The following is a 10,293-nucleotide window of genomic DNA, read 5'->3' as shown; positions in this document are numbered from 1 at the left end:
ATCCTTGGGAGACCATTCAGTGACAGGAATTGAACTGGGATTGGTCACATGCAATGCATGTGCCTTAACCTTTGTACTATCTTTTCACTTTCATTTTCTTTATTTTAAATAGAAATTCCTCAAATCTTTATATGATGAGTACATAAGGATATTCCTCCTACCAACCCATTTTGATGTCCCTCTCTTACTGTTATTTTCACACTTTGCCCTATAATTATATATACCATTATTATACACCCAGTTGCTTTACTTCAGAAACCAAAGAGACACCCACCATCTTCCCAGCAGAAAAATGACCCTTCTCTACTAAACTTCAAAAGAAAATAAAGTCCCCTAAATCTTTCAGGTGGTGTGGTCTGGGATGAAACCTTTGGATGCCTTCTCAGAATGGGTGGGGACAGATTCCACTTTCTGCTCCAAAACACAGCAGTTCACTGCTACACTTGACACCTCTGATAAAAACAACTGAACTCCTCAACTTAAACTTATCAAACTGAAAAGTCACCAATTTTGTCCCAAATCTATAGATTCTGAACCTTTAGTTGCAAGCATTCATAGAACACCTCAAAATTTCACAGTAGTGTCAGCCTAGTAGAAGACCAGCAAACCCAATGGAAAAATTACATAGAAGACCATCAAACTCAGTAGCCTAAGCTGTAACACAGACAGCTCATCTAGTTCCAATGAGAGACCAGTAAATTCTCAATTAATTTAGTAACTTTGAGATATAAAATTTATTTTAAATTGACTCTTACTGATCTAAGTTTTGATAATTCTATTTTTTTTTGTTATAATGAACAATAAGAAGTAAACTTGTTTGTACCTGCAAGGTGACAGGATAGAGTGGTGAAGGTGAGTGGAAAATAGGAGACCTGATGGAAAGAAGGTTAAAGATTGTTGTTTGAACATTTCAGACCTAAAACAACCATAATATAAACAATATGGTATGTTATGATAATTTTTAAAAAATAAACTGAAGGAGAAGGTCATTCTTGACACCTCATTTTCCTTCCTTTGCCATGTTTGGTTAACTTTCAAGAGATTAATAAACATCCAAAAACGAGATATTGCAGTTATGGAAAACACCTACAACTCTTTCTCTCAATGCTTTAGTGCAAAAAAAAATTGTCAAACTATTAGGTTGAACCATATAAAATCTGTATATTGGCAGCCAAAATCATTCATATATTCATAATTCATTTGCTTTAGTCTAAGTAACTTTTTCCCACTCATTTATTTAATACCACAATATATCTTTCAATAATAGATTCTGATCTTACTTCACTCTTGTTACTCCCCTTTGTGTGTTTTTCCATTTTCCTAGTAATAGTTATTGGGTTCCTTTAAATATCTACAAGGCCCTGCACAAGTGGTTTCTGGAATTTTTCTAAGTCATTTTTTGCAACTTTACACCCCTGATTTTTCATGTTTTGTTTACTCTATATGGTCTGTCATCACCAACTCTTTGCTTGACTAAATCCACTCTAACTTTAATTAAAACAATTTTTAAATAAGGCCAGAGTGATAGCACAGTGGTAGGGCTTTTGCTTTGCACGCAGCTGACCCAGAACAGACCTGGGTTTGATTCCTGGCATCACATATGGTCCCCCCAGCCAAGAGCAATTTCAGAGCACAGATCCAGGAATAACTCCTGAGAGCTATCGAGTGTGGCCCAACTCCCCACCCCCAAACATCCAAACAAACAAACAAATAAAAAATTTGATATGTTGTGTTGGTTTTGGGGCCACACATGGAGGCACTCAGAGGTTATTCCTGGCTCTATGCTCAGAAGTTGTTGGCAAGTACAGGGAACCATATGAGATGCAGGGGATTGAACCCAGGTCAGTTGCTTGCAAAACAAATACCCTGATCACTAAGCTATTGCTTTGGCATCCACCTTTTACATTTTTGTGTAGCCAACACTTTGTCTACCTTTCCCCTCCAGGTATGTTAGAAGATTCTTTTAGGCATTTTTTTAGCCTGTAGTATTCAGTATACTATTTTGTTCTGTTTGCTGTTTTTTTGATTTTGTTTTTGTTTTTGTTTTTGCAGCCACATATCGAGTTGTGCTGAGGGCTTACTCCTAGTTCTGTGTTCAGTGATCTTTCCTGCTAAGAATCAAATCTTCGTCAGCTGCATGCAAGCATTTTATATGCTGTCTGTTTCTTCTGCTCTACACTAGATTTTAAAACTAAACTTACTTTTTTTTAGATCCTTTACAAAATATATTCCACAAAGGCAAAGGTTGTATTTTTTAGTTAAGCCCTGGGATTTTGGTTCTAATCAAAAGCATCATCCAGAACATTTTGGACAAATTGATAAGTCTCTCAAATTAGCCTCTGTTTCCACATATCAAAGATGAAGATAACTTGATAAGGAGGTAGAGAGGGTTAGAAAACATCTGTGTAATAGAATTTTTTTGGTGGATAAATATATTCCATTTGCTTTCTTAGTAGTTAATTTCGTTTCATTTGGGAGGTTTATTTTTTCACTAAAAAAGGAGAGATTTGATGTATGTTAAAGAGAGGATAGCAAAGGAAGTGTGTCATAATGGAGAAAATTTTCCCATCTTCTGAACAATTGAAAGATTTCTGGGAAGATTTGGAAGAGAGAGGCAGTAGTGGAGGGGCCTTTAGGATGTGATGTACTTAGCTCTTAAAAGACCCAGAGTTTGGGAGGGATAGTTTTTTTTTTTTTTCTTTTTAATTGGGACCAAGCATTTTTTGACTTTGGAGATTTGATCCTTGCTTTTGGTAGGGTTAGGTTCTAGGGCTTTATTGTGTAAGTACTCTTAGCAGTAAAATTGTAAGTTATCTCAGGAATATGTGGGGCTATAAATATAACATGATTCTTGGCAGATTTTAAAAGAGTCAAGGATCTTAATGAATTCATATAATTGAGAATTTGTTTTATGGATTTTCTTCCCTATTCCTTTTTTTTTATCTTGTTCTGTTTAATTATTGGGACACACCCAGTGATGCTCAGGGATTTCTCCTGGCTCTGTATTCAGGAATCATTACTGGTGAGCTTGGAGGACCATTTGTGGTTTAGAGGATCAAAACAAGGTTGGCCATGGACAAGACAAGTGTTCTACATGCTGTACTACTGTTCTGGACCTGTTTTATGGATTTACATATTTGTGTCTACTTATGATACCCTAAAACTTTCCAGGTAAATTTTTGTTTGTGTTTTTTTTTTCCACTTTCTCTTCCTAGTGGCAGCTGTTTTACTTATCCTCTATTCTGTATTTTATTTAAGTCAAAGCAGTTATCTACTCAAAGCAGCTATTCCTAACTGAAATTACCTTCATTATTACTTGGCAGATACGATTAAATAAGAAGCCAGCTCATTATTTGACTTTGAACTTAATTTCTGATACTGCTAACTATATTTATTCATCTATTCATTCAATTAATTCATTCCATAGACAGCCACTGAGCATCTCTTACATTTTAGATAGTTTATTACTAATAATAATATATAGGCACTGTACATACAAAAGTCCCTGCCTTCCATATACCCACAATTTTAACAGCATTCAAGCTATATTATTTAATAGAAAAAAAAAAGACTAAGATTGGAGTAGAATTCTGGTAGACACCAGTATGATACTTTATAATGTAGTGGCCAAGGACATCAAAGTCTGTTTTAAAGGCTCATCAAAAGAGTTCATTGCTTTTATTCTACCTACTTTCTTGTTTTACCTTTAAGTACTTACACCTTGTATATTTTCTCTTCCCTGTGCTTTTGTTCATATGAATGTGGAAACAATTTAGAAGGCAGTCAAACTTTTAATTATTTCTTCAATCCTATCAAATAAAGGTTTATTTGCTAAATTCTCTCTTATAACCAAACCCACATAAAATAATTATTTTGATTCTATGCCAATTGTTACATGTATCTTCATCACATGGGAAAATACATTATGGATCTAAATTATGAGATTGCTTCTATATATATTTATTAAGAGTTAATGTGTGTCTTTATTGCATTTGACATTATAAACATATGACCTTGGATAAGAACTTTAAAGAAATAGGAGTCATCATCAATGAATAGCTCTTTAAGTACCAACACCACGCAATGGCAGTTCTATAGCAAATATCCTCAGCCTATAAATGCTATTTTTCTAAGCATTATTTTACCCTAAATATAGTGCTTTATATTTTCAAACCCAAGATTTTCCACTCCAGGGGTTATTGGCTATTTTGAGGGCAGAGCCTGCATTTGAAAGCAACAGAAGACCTAAATCTCAATGTTTCCCAGCTGTCTTTCTCCTGTCATAGCTCTCTTTAAAAGGGTTGGGGTTCCCTTTTCATTACATATGCATAACTTCCATTAGTGTTAATCACATGCTCCATTTTAGAGCTGTTTTGGCCCCTCTGGTTAAATGGGCGTTTAAGCAGTTTTTAATGCATTATATGTACTTATTTTTTAAACGAGTATTATATGCCCAATTGACTGGAATGAATACAAAGTCCATCAGGTGAATACAGATTTATAATTGTTTTTAAAGCATGTATTATTTACTCGACCAACCATGACAGCCCTTTTGGAGTCATTCCAGCTGAGGGGAAATACATGCAGATGTCAATACCAAATAAACCTTCATGAAATCCTTCAGTGCTGAGGGTCTCTTAGTTAAGCTTAATGCTTATTTGGCTCTTAATGCTTATCTGGTTCTTATCATTTCCTCTCAATTTCTCTTTCATTATAAACAAATTCTTAAAATATTGTTCACTGAGTTTAGCTTAAATTATTATTAGGAAATTAAAAATAAATTTACTCAAAGCCCCATTCAAATAAAACAAATTCAACAAGATGTATAATATCTACAAGAAGTTAGGTGAAGATACTGAAGAAAAAAATTAGGATGTCCATTTCTTAAGTCACATCTATTTGAGCTTCATAAATAGCAGAAATTAATGAACTCTCTCTTAGTTCACTTTATAAATTATTCAATATATCTAAATATTACTGTAGTAAGATAAACAGAAATTAAATATATTCTTTGTTCTCTTCTGATACAATCAGCCTTCACACTGCTCTTCTTTTAAGGCATTGAACATGCTATATAACGTTTTTCCTTCTCTCAGCTAGTAGCATTCTTCTAAAAGTGTGTTTTCAAATACTGACTATTTAAAAATGTTGCACTTTTTGTTTTAACATATCACTTAAATGTTTAAATTTTAGGGGCAAATCTAGGGGTAATTATGGACCAACAGGACCAAGCCCTGTAATTATTTTCCTGCTGGAGGCTGGGGCATGCTGTGCTGGGAATTTATCTCAAGGCCTCCTCTTTGCAAAGGTAGATTTTACCACCTAAGGTATCTTCCTTGACCCCTTTGCTTCAATTTTTTACCATAATATTAGTCACTGTATAAGAAAAATTTATGATTGATTTGTACTAGATTTAAACCTCACACTTTATTTTATTTTGTTATTATGAATATGTTAGCTATTAATAATTACAGTTATTTTAAAAGCTTGAAAGAACAAAGAACCTAAAGTTACATGTAGTTATACATTTTAGGTAATATATTTAGATCTAATGTCAAGTGAAGAAATGTCTCTTCTTGGCCAGAGTATTGTAGGCCATTTTCCTTGCATTTGGCCAAACCAGATTCAATCATTGGCCTCTAATTTGGTCTTCTCAGCTTACTAGTGTCGATTGAGCACAGAGCAGGAGTAAGCCTTGAGTACCACCAGATTTCCCCCCTCGTCGCTAATAGAAATGGCTCTTCTTGATCATCTAGTATATATTGTTCTATGATTGGTAGAAGTGAATTCCATGCTGAAAAATAACACTAATGAGGAAAAAAGGCATCATACAGAATTTCACTTACTTAATGAATGAACCACCATTATCTCTCTATACTTTTGAAAAAAATAAACTTTTAAATGATATTCAATAAGCAATGATTGGAATTCTCTACCCCATCATTGTACCATGGGTTCTGATTCATCTTTGTAGTCCCACTTTTTCATTAAGGGTAATCAATATGTCAATCACTACAAATATTATTTTGATCGATCAGGTTTATTACAAACTCAATACAGGAAACAAATTCTAAAGATTTTCAATGATTGTTGAGAACTCAAATCTAAGGGTAACCATAGGTTTCTCCAAAAGTAGTTTTGAAATTTTGAAATTTTAAAATTTCATTTATTTTCTTTGGGATTTACCTGTTATCATCTGCTTGATTTAAACTGTCCTTTCTATTCTTTTGTTTTTTTTTTCTTCTTCTCATTGTCCTTTAAAGAGACTGGTTGCAAATGGCAACATCTTCTCTCACTCTATTAAAACCATCATCATTTAATAATAATATGTTTATTAAAAGAAAAAACAATTTAATATAATATTTGCATGACTAATTTGTTAATTAAATATATTCATTAGAACAAAAACTTATAATAATTGCATAACTATATTGTTGATTAAATATCTACAATGAAGTACATATCATTAGGATACATTATTTGTATGTTTTAAAATTTATTTTAAATGGCCATTTTTTCTTTTTTTCATTATTTTCCTTTCATTTGAATTATTGCATACAGTTCCAGTAAATTCTATTCTTTTTTTTTTTTTAAATATGGAACGCTTCACGAATTTGCGTGTCATCCTTGCGCAGAGGCCATGCTAATCTTCTCTGTATCGTTCCAATTTTAGTATATGTGCTGCCGAAGCGAGCACGTAAATTCTATTCTTAACTTAGTTATTCAAAGTTTGTTTCCAGTGTTTATAAAGTTTCTAATTACAACAGTGATGAAATAATGAAATTTTGAATTTGAATTGTGTTTACAAAACAGCTCAGGTCTCATATATGGTAAACAATTAATTGATATTATCTAGGTTGGATTCAGTGAGTAGGACTCTGTTTCGCTCCCCATTAGTATTTGGGTGGCCCGACACATTACTAAATTGCCACTGCATGGTGTCAGTATTTTAGTGTTCAAGTAATGCCACATCTATCCTTAGGCTCTATAATTAAATTACCCAACCCTATTGACCATGGATTGCTGGGAGTAGCCCGGGTTCCCTGAGTACCATTTTGGAAGTCCCCCCAAAATAATATTAGCTGTTCTCATATGACTACTACAAAAATGGCTATATCTACTATTATTATTATTGCTACTACTAATAACAAGTGGCCTGATGAGACTGAGTTAGTAGTATGCCTGCAGGAAAGTGGTGTTCTGTTTTGATCATTCTGGCATCCTTATCTAATCAACGCACCACATAGAGCTACTTTTCTTCAATATTATAAACATGAAAGAAAACTGTTTGCCAAAGTTTACTCAATAAGGCAGATCTGTCTCTGAAGGTAGTTCTGGTAAAAAAAATCTGGCTCACTTGCATGCAAGATTTGCTTCTTATCCCCTGTACTTAATCTTTGGATGCTGAATTTAGCTTTGTGAAAGGGGTGTGCTTTCTCCTTAGAGCCTGTCTCCTTCAAATGGCCATTTCTGTATTGGCCAGTCTTTAAGAGTAGCAATAGGTTTTCTTATAGGTTTACTTAAATTGAAAAAAAAATACATGTATTTCCCAGGAAGAATCAAAATAACTACTAATGATTATGCGATAGTTCCTCAGTGACCTCCTGAATGAAAATCTTAGTAAATACATGCATTCTTAAGATTATAAAATATGTATTTAATAGATTCTATATAAATAGATAGTATATATTAAAATAATAGCTTGACCTCAAACTGGAAAGTATCATTATCATTATAAAACCTAACCAACCAAAATATAGATTACAAAAGAAGAAAATTATGCATGATAATGTAAAAGATTGTAAAAATTATTCACAATACATTTCCTCTTACTTTTTAAGGCACCTTTAAAATTGTTTGTGATTTCAGGGAAATACATTTAGAAAGAAACAATATAAATATCTGTAGCCTCACACATATTTAGAGAATTTTATTTATAATTTTATATGCAACTTCCATATATGTCTTTATGTCTTTCTATATCTTTATTCAGCTATTATAATTGTGGCCCTTCTTGAAGGGGCCACATGCCTTACACAAATGGGTATCCAAGTATAAATATAAACTAAATAATGTAATTACATAAACTGAAAAACTGGATCATTAACTGTTACACCTAAAAAATTCCATAAAACTAAAAGAGAAGTGAGCAAAAAGGTAATACTTTTCAAGGAAATTGGCATGTTCTATTGTTTGTTTCCTCTTAATATTACTTGTATTTCTAGTTATTTAACACATGAAAATATTATCACTGAAATTCTTTATTAAAATAAATTATTCCTACATTTAGCTCTGTCTCAAAGTAACCAAGCATTTTATTAGTTGAAATGAACTCTAAGTTTTTACTAAATCCACATATTAGTAATGCACTAAAGTTGTAGCTTTTTCCACAGGCCTTCACTGCTGTTATTACAATGAGAGTGGTTGAGTAAATAAAAAGCATTGCTATCAAAGCAAAGCTGCTGTTGCATTGCAAAAAAACTTTTGGACAATTTTTTGTTTAGTACTATTATTATTTTGTGCTAATTTTCCTTCTGTAGTGTAGATACTAACTTCTATAAGAGTTTTGTTGGCAACACAACATAGATAAAGTGTAAGTAGCCATATATATATATATATATAGTGCAAAAGAATAGATTATAACTTTACCTAATTACAATGATAAGAATATATTCATTGCTTTTTTTCTGGTGGTTCTTTCTAATTCTGGTGTTAAAAGTCAGAAATCTTTCTCTTGCTCTCTCTATTTTTTGAAGTATATACCTTTTAAACACCTTACTCTATTTAAGAAGCTATACATTTTTATTTGTTAAAGTAATACAAGTTTTCTATGCTAATCCGAACAAAATTAAATCAGAAGAATCAGACATCCTCAGAAAGCAATTTCTCTGAGGAATAAGAGAACAAACATACCCAGGTTTTCAGAGGAGAGGAAGAGCAAATGGATTTTAAGAAGTTAAAGATCTTTCTTAGAAACCTCTAAGAAGGGGGCCCTGCAGCAAGCTGATTCTGTTAGAAAATGGTTCTAAATGCACACTGACAGAGGAACCATCTGAAAGAATGCAGAACTGCTTGCTCATATACATATCCCACACTTACTCTCAGATTTTAAATTGTTTAAGACGAGTGTGCAAGAAGTTCTCAAGCTGACTTTCACATTATCTCTTTAAGGTGAATACAGACTCCTGCATCTACACACAAATATCCTAAGGCCAAAAACAGCCAGTTTCGCTGATTTAGATGAACATATATTAGATGATTATAGAATTACTATCAGCATTGTTACTGGTTAAAAAAACATTCTGCTGAATGCTGTGATTGAAGCAGGAAGAAATTAATACTTAATGGACACACATTCACAGGCATACATATATACATATAGATGTATACATATATTTCATATATAGTTTTACTTGCTATTGTTGATTGGGAAATGTTCTTAATTTCATTCATGGTATAATGAAACCCTGAGAATAATCCACTGACATAGGAAATAAAATTTCTTTATGCCTTTATTTTGTGCACTACAATATAAAAAAATGTACGTAATTAAGTGCTCAAACTGAAAGTATTTTGAGAAGCAGGTTTTTGGCTGATTTTTTTTATGCGATTGCTTACAGATTACTTCTCTATTTGTTCCTAAAGAATATACTTAAACACTCAATCAATGAATAACCTACAGCAGTTTGTTGTAGATTCAATAATGGGGAATGGTGCATTGTACTAGGATAGTCAGATATACCCATAGGGAGTGTCAGTGGTCAAAATGCTTCCATTGCCAGAAGGTAGTCTGAAAATGGTCTGGAAATTCAATACAGCATTGACCCTACATTGTATACATGATCTACAGTCAGTTTCTCAAGCTTACTTGAAGTTTAAAAGAGAATTTTTTTATGTAACTGGAATTAAAAATATACTTTATATTTTTTTGCTGAGATACTGCTTTCCAATAAATTCCCTAACTAAAGTAATTCACTAAAATGGATTAGTTAAAATTAGTTAAAGGCAAAATCTAATAATTTTAATTAAAATTTAAATTTAAAATTAAAATTTAACTAAAATGTTTTTAAATGTTTTAAAATGTTAATTTTAAATTGATATATAACAAAATTTTAAAGTTATGTACTAATATTATCATTAATATACTATAGTAAAATGCTTATGTATTTTATTCTAAAATCTTCTGATCATCATGCACATACTAATGACTTTTTGTGACTTTTTTAGTAATTTTTTATTGGCTTTCTTTTAATTTTATCAGTGGACTAGGAAAAATATATGGTGGATTCTAAG

General features: G+C 32.2%; 1 non-coding gene across 1 annotated transcript; it reads right to left on the bottom strand.

The window, feature by feature from the left end:
* Positions 1–6,590: 6,590 nt before the first annotated feature.
* Positions 6,591–6,697, bottom strand: LOC126010503 (U6 spliceosomal RNA). The gene has a single exon (XR_007496529.1). It is a non-coding gene; the product is annotated as a U6 spliceosomal RNA (small nuclear RNA).
* Positions 6,698–10,293: the final 3,596 nt, after the last annotated feature.

The sequence above is a fragment of the Suncus etruscus genome, chromosome 5 (assembly GCF_024139225.1).
Source record: "Suncus etruscus isolate mSunEtr1 chromosome 5, mSunEtr1.pri.cur, whole genome shotgun sequence".
Lineage (NCBI taxonomy): Eukaryota > Metazoa > Chordata > Mammalia > Eulipotyphla > Soricidae > Suncus > Suncus etruscus.
Note: the sequence above shows the minus strand (reverse complement) of the source record. Positions and strands in the feature narration are given on the sequence as shown.